The sequence below is a fragment of the Pelophylax lessonae genome (genome assembly GCF_965119305.1).
Source record: "Pelophylax lessonae genome assembly, chromosome: 1".
In the NCBI taxonomy this organism is placed as follows: Eukaryota; Metazoa; Chordata; class Amphibia; order Anura; family Ranidae; genus Pelophylax; species Pelophylax lessonae.
Genome location: NC_138768.1, coordinates 710934850 through 710948835, shown reverse-complemented (window position 1 = coordinate 710948835; position 13986 = coordinate 710934850).

Genomic DNA, 13986 nt, shown 5'->3' with positions numbered 1-13986 from the left:
AAATGTTTTAGCTAAAGTTGGGCTTTAAGTACCTTTAATCACCTTTAACCACCTTTACCCATGTGGGCAGCACAGTGGCTAAGTGGTTAGCATTTCTGCCTAGCAGCACTAGGGCTGTTGGTTTGAATCCACGACACCACCTTCCCAGAGTTTGCAGATTCTCCCTGCATCTGCATAGCTTTCCTTCCACACTCCAAAGACATGCTGGTAGGTTAATTGGGTCCAGGGCCGGTGCTTGACTAATTTGCACCCTAGGCAAGACCAGCTACTTGCACCCCCCCCTCCAAAATAAAAACTGTACTTATTGCTCCCCTTCCTGCAAATAATGCCCCCCTTTAACCGTACACTCCCCTTCCTGTACACACTGCCCTCTTTAATCCTACACCCCTCTTCCTGTACACACTGCCCTCCTTTAACCCTACACCTCCCTTCCTGTACATACTTCCCCCTTTAACGCTACACCCCCTTCCTGCACACGCTGCCCTCCTTTAGTGCTACACCCCCTTTCTGCACACACTGCCCCCTTTAATGCTACACCCCCTTTCTATACACACCGCCCCCCTTTAAACCTACACCCTCCTTCCTGTACACACTGTCCCCCCCCCCTTTAGATGTGACATCCACCGGGGATGAGGGGGTGACAAGAGAGGAATTTGGCACTGGCCATGGCTGCGCCCTAGGTGGCAGTGCACCCTAGGCAGCTGCCTAGTTCGCCTAGTGGTAGCACCGGCCCTGATTGGGTCTTTCCTAAATTGACCCTAGTACATATGAATTTGAGTTAGGAACCTTAGATTGTTAGCTCCTTGAGGACAGGGACTGATGTAAATGTATAATATATGTATAAACACCTGCATAAATTGACTGTGCTACATAAGTATCTGTTGACATTAGTCAGCATCAGTAAATTTATTTTTCATATAACTATGTTAGGCATTTACATAGAGCTATTTTTATGTTTGTCATAGTTTATTATATCTTTTCTTCAGCGTTTAGTGTATTAAAAGAGTTCTGGCAACTGGATATTGTTACCTGAAATGCTTGAAATCTAAAGGTTACAACTGCCTGCAGTTTTTAGTCAACATAAGGTGCCTTTATTATGGATAATCTCTTGCAGTTTGTATAGATTAGAACACTAATGCTTAGGCTATCCTATTACCTCGTGTATTGACTGTATACTTCATCTGGTTGGATATATTTAGACAGTTTGCTTAGACCTACAGGTAATTCATGGCAATTATTGCAACTGAATAAGATCATTAATCGAGAATATGTTTGTAATAAATCAAAAAAAGAGAGAAGGTACCACATCCCTAGAATGTATACTATTGATTATGGGAAATATTCCCAAAGTGTATCCAAAACACAAGCCCAAGGTGTAAGGGCATGGGTTTGGATGGAAACAAGAATGTAGACGGAAAAATAGATGAGGAACAAGGAAAAAAGAAACTAGGAAAGAAAAAGGGAGAGGGGGGGGAGAGGGAAGGGGAACAAAAATGGGGGAGAGAGAGGGAAGGGAGAAAGGGGAGAGAAAGGGGAGAAGAAAAAGAGAGGGAGGAGGGGGGGGGGGGAAAGGGAAGGGAAGAGAGAAGGAAAGAGAGAAGGGAAACAAGAGAAGTGGGAAAAAAGGTGTTGAGGGCTGATGGGATTTTTTAGGTACCAGATAGAACAAAAAGAAAAAATATTTGTAAAAACTAAAAAAGTTTATTGGTACATATTAAAACCAGTTTATATGATGCAAATCATGATATACATAGAAATACATTAAGCATATATGAGATGAAATATAAAATGAGGCATATAGGCGTAAGGCAACAATGTGTAGTAGATTGGGTCCAATGAGAAGCATCAGACCATTCCCGACATGTTTCGCGGGCACAAAGGGTCCGCTTCTTCAGGGGAGTAGAACACATAGAATATAATATGCCTTGAATAGCCTGTATGATATAACAACAACAACAGTTATTAGTGTGTACATGTACATATATAATCATAAATGTATGCGGGTGTGGAACACCAGGTGCACCCAGGGCCTCCACCGTGCAAACAACAAACCGACGTCCGAGTGAAAGGAAAGTGCCCCCCCAGGAAACGTCTCCCCAGCGGATGTGGAGGGGTAATCAGGACAGTGGGCTATCTCAAATGGGTGTTGCAAGATAGAGTGGGAAAAAATAGGTCTGCACTGAAAAAGGAGAGCAAATATGTCCACCATCACCATAGAGGGTATGGGATTTGTATATAAATGCTTAATACCTATTCATGTTTCCTGAGGAAAACACACATATCTCATAAAATAGGGAGATCAGCCAAGATTATAGAATAAAGTCCGCTCTATCTTCGTTGCGGCCGCCCTGGGCTGCCCATTGTGGCCCATCCAAAAGCGGCATATGCCTCATTTTATATTTCATCTCATATATGCTTAATGTATTTCTATGTATATCATGATTTGCATCATATAAACTGGTTTTAATATGTACCAATAAACTTTTTTAGTTTTTACAAATATTTTTTCTTTTTGTTCTATCTGGTACCTAAAAAATCCCATCAGCCCTCAACACCTTTTTTCCCACTTCTCTTGTTTCCCTTCTCTCTTTCCTTCTCTCTTCCCTTCCCTTTCCCCCCCCCCCCTCCTCCCTCTCTTTTTCTTCTCCCCTTTCTCTCCCCTTTCTCCCTTCCCTCTCTCTCCCCCATTTTTGTTCCCCTTCCCTCTCCCCCCCCCTCTCCCTTTTTCTTTCCTAGTTTCTTTTTTCCTTGTTCCTCATCTATTTTTCCGTCTACATTCTTGTTTCCATCCAAACCCATGCCCTTACACCTTGGGCTTGTGTTTTGGATACACTTTGGGAATATTTCCCACAATCAATTGAATAAGATCATTTTAATATTTGTGATAAAATGAATGTTTAATACTGTAGTTAGAAAATCCAAAATATTTAATTTAATAAAAGTAACACTACTAACAAATAAAATATTATATACATTTTCATATTAAATACACCTCAATGTATCCTTATGCTTAGTTTCTGGTATCTGTAGTATATTGTAGTGAACATTTGAAGGCACCAGCAGATTATTATATGCAATATTAAGTTAGGACTTCTGAGGTGAGGTTTATGGCTAGTGTTATGTTAGTTTCTTATTAGATGTTCATTAGAAAATTTAACACAAGCCACCCAGTTCGCAGGTCAGCAAAACTGATGAGCAAATAGGCCAGATTTCGTCAATTATGAAACGCAAATCCCTGACTGCTGTTTGTAAACAGAGGAACTGTTATTTAATGCTACCACTACAAAATGAGTTTTAAATACAATTTTGTTTGAAAGAAGACCATTCAGAGATCCTGAATGACATCACTGATCAAATATGGTCAATGACCTCCCCCAGAACACCAAGGCAGTTTTTTTCCAAGCAAAAGCCAACTCTTTCTTGCCCTCCCAGATTACATGGCTGGATTAGGGTCTGTAATACATTTTGGGGAGCCACACATGTTTTTTTTTTCTAGTTTCTATAAAATAATGTACTGTCCCTTAAAAGCACGGGGTTCTCCTTAAATTCATAGCAAACACCCCCCGTAAGGGACCTTGTCCACATGGGAAGGCAAGGGTGTCATCATAACATCCTGTCTCCCAAAGAGGATGTGGGGTTTTTTTTTGAGGGAGCTTATACGTATCTGGAAGCCTATTTTTTAATAAGGGGGCCCCCCAAACATATGCTCCCCCCCCCTGGGATACTGGTAAAAGATGCATCAATAATCAATATTACTCATTTAAAAAAATGTACAAAAGAAATAAAGACATCCACAACGTGAATAAGTCTGTTAACAAAAATTCCATTTAAAAAAGTAACGAATGTCCCAAAATATAAATCTATTGTCAATCATGCTGTGCAGAGGTGTACAGTAGATCCAGTGTCTGTCAGAAAAATTGACAGATCCTCGGTTTGTTAGTGTTTGTAAATCAACAGGGGATCCTACTGCTACTGCAGCTAAATGACAGATCCCCAGTTGGCTCCTGTTTGTAAGCAAACCAGCCAGTAATCCTGGGTGATATAATTGAATAAATATGGTCATGGAGCTCAGATACTTCGATATTAAAGTATATCTCAGCATCCAAAGTTCCCACAAGACATGAACATGTTAAACGGTTTAAAGAATAAGACCCCCTCCTAACAAACGCACACACACACACAACCCCCCCCCCCCAAAAAAAAAAAAAAAAACAGAAATTATTATTATTATTAAGAAGGAAAAGAGCTCTATCCATCACTATATAGAGTATTGGGATTATTAAAGGTAGGCTTGAATATGGCCAATGTATAACTCTATATGAATATGCACATAAACTCCTAAAAAAATAAATAAAGTATAAATGTCATTAAATAATGGATACAGGACTTTTTCATGATTTATATGATTTTTATAAATAATTGATCCACTGATTTTTCATCATTTAATGATAATATATTTGCTGGCCTTTATATGATTTATATGTTTTTTTATGAATTATTTATGCACTGATGTACTTTTTTAATAACATATATACTTTATTAATTTTTTAAGGAGGTTATGTGCAGAGACATATGGAGTTATACATAGTTATTCACTTTATGAAATCAGTAGTGTGGAATTTATATATTTATGATCACTTGAAATAATTGTTTATATTTATTGGAATTTATACAGGGTAATAGGAGGGTTGAGACTTTTTTTTTTGTTGTGCTTCAATATTTGTTTATATATCATTTTTTTTTTTTGGTCTGGGAACATAATTTAGTGACTAGCGGCAATCTATGGCTTCTTTCACACGGCCGCTCCGTGTGAAAGGTCCGCTGCGGGACTTTTTTTTTTTTTCCACGGAGCGGATGACATTTCTGTCATCCACTCCGTGTGCCCGCATATCATCCCATCCGTTTGCGGATGATATGCGGACCTAATGTAAGTATATGGCACTGCGGATGTCAGCGGATGATACCGCTGACATCCGATTTTCCTTCCTTTCCGTTTTTTACACGGAAGAAAAAATGGGGTTCTGTTCCATTCGAAAAAACGGAACAGAACTGAAAGGAGGAAAATCGGATGTCAGCGGATGGTATTCCGCTGACATCCGCAGTGCCATTCACTTACATTATGTCCGCAAATCATCCGCAAACGGATGGGATGATTTGCAGACACACGGAGCGGCCGTGTGAAAGGACCCTAACACATTTGTAGCAAAAGGGTATACTTTCATATATTATTTTTAAGTACTCATATTTAATTATTCATTTTTTTTGTTATTATTTAGGGGGCAGCAAAGTGTTTTTGTTGTTGTTGTTGTTGGTTGAATATGGCCTTGTTTATTCTCTTGCTGATATTGGTTCTCACTGCAGAGTATGACTACATGTTATAGGGGCACCTTCATGTAGTCATCCAGTTTCCACATAAATCTGCAAATGTTTGCATCTGAGATCTATGTGAGAACATGGTTGCTGATTTGTAAAGTGTATGCTGCCTCCTACATAGATAAAAATAAAAAAATACAGCACAGAAGAGAGTGCATTTTTTCATGCAGCTTCAAAGGAAGAATTGGAAATATACACATCCGTTACATGATGTGTGACATGATTGGGGGGGAGCCTGAAAGATGTATTGGTATAACAGAACAGTACACTTTTTATAGTCGGTTTTAGTGACAAGAATTCTAAAGATTGTGCACCAACGATTACCATGTACCAAACCGTCAGAGGAAGAAGGGATGAACACAAGAGTCCTCCATGGTGTCTCAACTATCGGCCACTATAAATCCAAAGGGGCCTCCCAATACACAGATATTTATCACTGTAATAAGAGGAATAGTTAAAGTCCCTACTGTAGATATACATCATTCTCATATCATTCTCACATGAGCCTTAGCATTACAGGGTAAAAAAAAAAATATCAACATAAGGTGTGGGATTACTAAAAATGTGCATGAGGCTTAAAATATTCCATCAAAAAATAACTATAAAAAATGAAAGTGGTTCTAAAGGCAGAAGTTTTTTATTTTTATTTTTATTTTAATGCATTCTATGCATTAAGAGATAAAAAACCTTCTGTGTGTATCAGCCCCCTAATACTTACCTGAGCCCCATCTCAATCCAGGGATGTTGCACAAAAGTCTCGGCTGTCTGGGACTTTCAATCCTCTATGGCTGAGACAGCAGAAGGGCGTTGTTGGCTCCCGCTGCTGTCAATCAAAGTCAGTGAGGAGAGAGAGGGGATGAGGCCTCACCGCGGCTTCATGTCTGAATGGGTACACAGAGCAGCAGCTCAGCTCAGGTGCCCCCATAGCAAGCTGCTTGCTGTGGGGACACTCAGGAGGGAGGGGCCAGGATCGTCGGGGAGGGTCCAGAGAAGAGGAGGATCTGAACTGCTCTGTGCAAAACACCTGCACAGAGCAGGTAAGTATAACATGTTTGGTATTTTTGAACGAAAAAAAAAAACAAGACTTTAATATCACTTTACATATATAGTCTATTATTTTCATTTTTTATAGTTTTTTTTTGGGATAATTTCTGTTTTTGACCCTTCTGTTTACCCTTATAAACACTGCTTGAGTGCTTTTAAGAAGGTTGTTAACGTAATTTTATTTTTGAATACAAAATGATTTACTTGATAACTAGTCTTTACTATCCTGGTTTATACACAGGCCTTTTTTTAGGCAGCTTTAGCAGCATGTGCTTTTTCATCAAATGGTATTAGACCCATTTTGACCAGAGGAAAAAAGTTCTCTGCAGTATGGTAGTGGCAAACCGGATCTTTATCCCAAATTATTAGGGTTTCTAATTTTCATTTTCTTGAGTACCCAACAGGAAGAGATGCTCTTTGTTGCGTGACACCAACAGCAAGAACTAAACTGACTGAGGTTTTAACTAGACCCTACTCTATGGAAAACTTAAAAACATATTTTGTGTTTACATATACTTTACATTTGCTTTAATTCAGTGATCTTGAACCAAAATGAAGTATTGTATATTTTGTTGGTACCAAGCTTTTCAGTGGAGCACGTAGCTTTTCAAGCTTTCCAGTGGAGCAAAGAAGAGAGCATACCATGGATAGGACAATCGGGATTCTGGGGATTACAGAACTTTTTTTTTTATAAAGGTACATTAAAAGGCTACTTTTTGACAATCTAAACAAGTGCCAAATCCGGTTACTAGGTGTGGCCAGGTGCTGAATTACAAGCTAAAGGCCTATAAATAAGCAATGAAAAGGCTGATAGCTAAGCCACCTGCAACATTTTTCTACGAAAGCAGGAAGAGCCTACATGAGAGTGGTAACTCTACCGTAAATTCAGGAGCAGTGCAGCATCTTTGCCACCCAATCAGAGGAAGATCTATTCAATGGACTTCACTGGAAAGCTAAGCATATACAATATGTAAAGAAGCAAATTGTACTGTAAGTGCAGATGGATGTATCATTAAGTTCTGCAGCACATATTTTTTAATTGGAGGCTATGGTTTTACTTTAACTGCTTTACAGCACTGTGCTTTGTTAAACAATTTACCTGGACCAGATGGTGGTGGTCGTTGGAAAATGCATGGTAAATGTAAACAGGTCTGGACAAAACTGATTTTTTTTTTTAATAATTCCCTTTACTCAATAAACATTATTGTATATCATACAATAGACAATATTGTACAATAGACAATTGTCTATTGTACAATTAGACAATATTGTATTGTATTGTATTGACATTATTGTATTGTTCCTACATACTGTCTTTAGGAATTGGAAATGTAGCCATGTTCTATAACAGGATATAGCTTTAAATCAGTAACAGAATCTCAACACATCTGAGAACTGAAAATGTTCAACACAAAATTAAAGCTTGCTCATATTGAACAATCAAATTTAATCTTCTATGCTATGGGAAAAGGAACTAAAGGATCTGACTGGTCGCTATTGGCAAGTCCTCCAGATTGTATAAGGTCCAATTGGAGTGTAATGCTCTTCTTTCATAAGTTGTAATAAATGGTGCTGCATTGTTTTTACGTGCAAAATTAGCGTAAATAAATATGTAGGATTCTTATTATGAAAATAAAGTGCAAAGAACAATGTAATAATGTGCAAATCAAGCAATAAAGAATAATCGGTAAAGTGTGCAAATGTATGGTAACTTATGTGCTTCTTAAGTATTCTCCCAATATATGCAAACTTGTAGTTTATCATAAAGTGCAAGTACTGAAGCGTGTGAATCAAGCAATAGATGCGGTATACAATATAAAGCAAAAAGGTAAAACTAAATTATATCTTATGTGCTTCTTAGGTAACCTAGTATTGGTAGTCCATAAAAAAGTTCACTTGCACTTTACTATAAACTACAGGTTTGCATATATTGGGATTACTTGAGAATCACATAGGTCACCACACATTTGGACACTTTACCTATTATTCTTTAGTGCTTGATTTGCACAATATTTTTTGCACTTTTTTTTTTCATAATAAGAATTATACATAGTAACACTAATTTTTCACATGAAAAGAGCGTAGCACCATTTAAAGCTGTGGGAACAATATCTGATGCCTGCAGCAGTTTTTTTAGTTTGTGTTTAGTTATCACACATAGTAGGAAAAATAGCGCAGGAGTATACTATATACAATGCCCTTCTTTGGTTCAGATAGTTTTAGATTTGTATGAGCTGAAATAAAGTTAGTGAGGCATTCTGTTTGCTACAAGTCAGATTTTTTGCTGATGCTAGGTTTCATTTATAGAAACTAGAGGATAGGAAAAGGGCAGGTGTTGCCCATAGCAATCAGGTCATATGCCTGCATTCATTTTCTAACTTTCATTACAAAAATGACATCTGGGATCTGTCTGCATGCTATAGGCAACACACTTATGTCGTTGTCACTTTTTATGCATGAAGTCCATTTATATTTTATAATGGAGATAAAAAAATCATTTAAAATATTTAAAATATATTTAAAGTATTTAGCCAGTGCCTGTCATACTCAGTCTCATCTATAAATCACTGATATTGATTATGTTGTTATCATTTGGCATTATTTATACCATCTTATTTAACCTCCACATACACAAGTGCAGACATGTGTAGATAATAGGTTACAAAAAAAAAAGGCAAACAAATAGATGGCAGAGTACTGTTAGGTCACAATAGTGGCACACACATCAAAGGGAAAAAATAATAGTTTTCGATCATTTTTGTTACTTGTTTTGTGCTTTGATTTCACAAGGATTTTTAGCCTTCAGACCCACTATGTACTGCTCACTGACTGCCCTGCTATTATGTACTAATCACTAACTGCACCACTCATTCAAACGTTTACTGATCGCATTGCCCACACTGCATACACTGCTCCCTGACTGACTCAGGCCACCCTCATGAAGTCTGTTTATGATTGTTTGGTCAGAGACATTCACTCCAGTGGCCTGCTGGAGGCAATTTTGTAGGGCTCTGGCAGTGCCCATCCTGTTCCTCCATGCACAAAGGAACAGATACCAGTCCTGTTGATGGGTTAAGGACCTTCTACTGCCCTGCCCAGCTCTCCTAGAGTAGCTGCCTGTCTCCTGGAATCTCCCCCATGCTCTTGAGACTGTGCTGGGAGACACAGCAAGCCTACAGGCAGTGACACACATTGATGTGCCATCCTGGTGGAGTTGGTCTGCCTGTGAAAGTTCTATAGGGTCCAGGTATTGCCTAATGCTATCAGTAGTGACTTTGACCCTAGCCAAATGCAAAACTAGTGAAAAACCATCAGGAAAAATGAGCAGGGTAAAAAAATGTCATTGGCCTCCTCCTATAAAACCATTCCTATTTTGGGGGTTTCCCCATTGTTGCCCATCTAGTGAACATTTTGTTAATTTCATTAACACCAAAGCAGCTGAAACTGATTAACAACCCCCTTACTTACCTGACCAGATCAATATCCCAGGAGTTCAATTGACTTGATGCTATACTCTGATTAAAGCAAAGTTCCACTGATTTTTGTGTTTATTAAAAGTCAGCAGCTATAAAGTGTAGCTGCTGACTTTTAATAAACACATACTCACCTGTCCCATGGTCCAGCGATGCGGCCAGAGGGAGCCTCGGTTTTCTCTGTCTTCTTCCCATGGTGCCGGCATCACTACTGTGGGCACCTGGCTGTGACAGCTTACGGCTTCACACCCGGGTGCGCACTGCGCATGCGCGAGTCACGCTGCACGTCGTGACTGGCCAGGCAATCTTCTGGGACCTGTGACATGTCCCAGAAGATTGCCGGGAGGGAGAAGAGAACTTCCACCCGAGCCGCCTAGGTGGCCCGAGTGGAAGTGGGAGTGGGCACCTTTCAAAACTAGGTACCCACTCCCCCCCCAAAAAAATGACATGCCAAATGTGGCATGTCAGAGGGTCAGGACCACTTAAAGTGGAAGTTCCACTTTTGAGTGGAACTCCGCTTTAAAAAGTGTTTCTAATTTTTTGAGCAGTGTATTTACCTGACTTGGAAAATGAAAAACAAGATTTTTTTTTTTTTTTTTAGTCTTAAACATTACAAAAATTTATACAATACCACTATATATTTCATTTAAACAAGCACTTCTCTTTCCTGGACAGGGCTAAATCTTTCAAAAGGTAAGTACATTTTAAAGTGGTATTAAACACAAAACCACGATTAGGGTATTCTTGTGAGCTGCTAATGACTCCCTTCATATCTGCTTCAGGGTTCTTTTTATACTCATTGACTTATATGAGATGAAAAACAGCTTTGATGCACACATATAATTGTTGAATTGTGCCTACAATATACTTCAAGTGACATTAAGCCAAAAAGCAAATATGTATTATATTGCAGCTTACCAATCACTAGATGTGGTGGATGCATTCATTTTTTTGTAGGGTTTCTTCCCTATGTTTTCACCTGGTGCTCTGGCCAGTAACACACCTCCTGTATTACAGTGCCTACACTCTGGATGAAGGAGCAATAGAGACATCTTTGGACAGCAACATTGTCAGTCTAGGGGGGGGGGGAGTGTTAAATGTGCTAGTAGATTTATATACACTGACAAATTGAAGCCAAATTCCAGCTAACACTTTATACGTAGTCACGTCAAACAATTTTTTTTAGTTTTGGGATAAACATTTTAAATAAATAAATAAAATCTGTTCATTGTAAGCACCCCTGTCAGTGTTAAATGCTTTGTCTCATCGCTCTAACTGCTTGTTCTGTTTAAAAACAATAAACCTACTGGCCAGATCACCAGGTGAATATAAAGAAAATATTGCCGAAAAAAAAAGAAAACTAACACAACCACCAGATATAAGACTTAATAAGCTGCCTATAATAAATATTTACTTTTGGGTTTAATGTTGCTTTACGTATGTTGTAGGAACACATAAAGTTTTTGTGTACATGAGTATTTGTGTTTATCAAAGCTGTTTTTCTCATATATACTGTATAAAAACAACTCTGAAGTAGGCCTGAAGGGATTTAGTAGCAGCTCATAAGAATACCCTAATCATTTTAAATGCATCTCATGTGCCAGTAAAAAGTACCTAAAAGCATTCATTTTCACAATCTTTTATTATGATGTATGTTTGTTATGAAGAGCAGATACTACTTCACCTATCAGATGGCAGTCTCTAATTTACCTAGTAATGACAGTAGGACATGATTCTCTCCTTGTCATTCGATAACATCTACATTCTTACATTCTTATCTATTTTATTTTTTTATTTTTTGTTATTCTGATGACATAATCTGCTAGAGGCAGGTAAGATATAGATCTTGAGGAATTGATCCCCTCTTCCCTATCTTACAACCACGTGTTACTGCTAAGTATCAACTCATGCAAAAAATGATACATGAAAAAAGCCTTCATGTTGTGTGATCATGTTATTATTCATCTATATCAGAACTGACTTATAATGTCTAAAGTACTTTATTTCTGTCTTTCAGTGTATAGGTAAGGAATGAATGCTAGTAAAAAATAGAAACTGGTTAGTTGCTTATTAGATTGAGATTAGTCAAGATTCCTTTTATTATATCAGTAACTTCCACAACAGGGCTGCCCTTGTTATGTTAACCATTTCTGGACCGTGAGGTTTTACCCCCTTAATGACCAGGCCATTTTTTGCAATACGCCACTGTGTTATTTTAACTGAAAATTGCGCATTCGTGCGATGCTGCAACCCAAAAAAAAATTATATTTCTTTTGGTGGTATTTAATCACCTGTGCGATTTTTATTTTTTGTGCTATAAACAATAAAAGAGTGACAATTCTGAAAAAAATATATATATTTTTTACTTTCTGCTATAAAACATTCTCAATAAAAAAAATTTAAAATCTATTTTTTTTTCATAATTTTAGGCCAATATGTATTCTGCTACATATTTTTTTAAAAATCCCAATAAGTGTATATTGATTTGTTTGCGCAAAAGTTATCACGTTTACAAACTAGGGGAAAGATGTATGCCATCTTTATTTTTTTTACTAGTAATGGTGGCGATAAGCGGTTTTTAGCTATACTGCAACATTGCAGGGGACAACTAACTGACATTTTTTACACGTTTGGGGGGAGCAGTGGCATTACTACAGTAATAATTGCTAAAAATATGCAATGTTACTGTACTAATGACACTGGCAGGGAAGGGGTTAACACCAGGGGCGATCAAAGGGTTAAATGCGTCCCTAGGGATTGCTTTCTAACTGTGTGGGGGATGGGCTTGCTGGATGAACACAGAGACCTGTGTTCCTAAATAGGAGGAACACAGAATCTCTGCGTTCTTTACTGACAGAACAACGGTCTGCCGTGTTTACATCGGCAGACTGGAATTCTGTCTCCAGGGGGAGTGATCGCGGGTGCCCGGCAGACATCACGGCCACCTGATCCGCTGATTGGCTCCCCCTGTGGCTAATCGGTGGATGTGCGTATACCCCCACTAGCTGTTCTGCAAAACAAAATACAGGTACGTCATTTTTGCGGGACCGAGCAGGCCTACTGCAGTATAAGTACAGCCACTTGTCGGCAAGTGGGTAAAGTGGTTCTTTATAAAAAAAGAAAACCCGAGAACTTACAATCACTTTAAATTGTTAAGTCTAAAGGTAGTGCTTTCTTTATTATGTTAGACTGTCAGAGCTTAACCCGCTGACTGCCAAGCATGAATTCTTCTCATCTTCAATCAAAGGGTTTAAAAAGCTCATGGCTGTAGTAGCTTTCAACTGTGGAAGTGGTTGTAAGTGCACTCATAAATTTAAAAATATGCACAGCTAGGATACACATGCATACATAGATACAGATAGCACAACACATATTAGGTATCCCTTCACCCATGCCAGTCTGATGATGGGGGAAAAGAGACTGAAAAAATGCTTCCTACTGCCTGATGTGGGAGACTGTGGAAAGAGCCGCTGCTCTTGTGCACAGCGCTGGACTGAGATCAGGCTCAGGTAATTAAAAGATGGGCTGCTGGGGGGGGGGGTGGGGGGGGGGGGGGTGGGGGGGGGGGGGGGGGGGGGGGGGGGGGGGGATGGGGGGGCTTCAGAGAGAAGGTTTTTTTTATCCTAATGCAGAGAATACATTAAGGTAAAACATTTTTTAGCTTTTACAACCACTTTAAATACAAATGGAATCAATAACGTTTTACATAGTATACATGGTACTGCAACTGCAACAACATTTAGGAGCTGCAATTGTTGAACTCATTCCCAGCATACCCTTTGCCTGGTTTTCCTTGGCTTCAATGGTTTCTTAGTAACTGACCCATACCAAGCATGTATTAAATTAAATCACAGTGAAGCTTAATTTCTGGTTATTCATACTTGTTCCAGATCAGTGCCTTCAAAAATATTAAAAGGAAAGGTGTCATGAGAGATTATGGAGCCATGGCTGCCATTAAGTAACTCTCTTTTTAGAGTTACCTGGCTATATTTCTGATGATTTGGCTTTAATGCTGCCTGAGTTGCTGACCCAGACCAGTTTCAGATGTAAGGAGTTTTAAAACTTGTTGTAACATATATTTACAGCATGCTTGTTC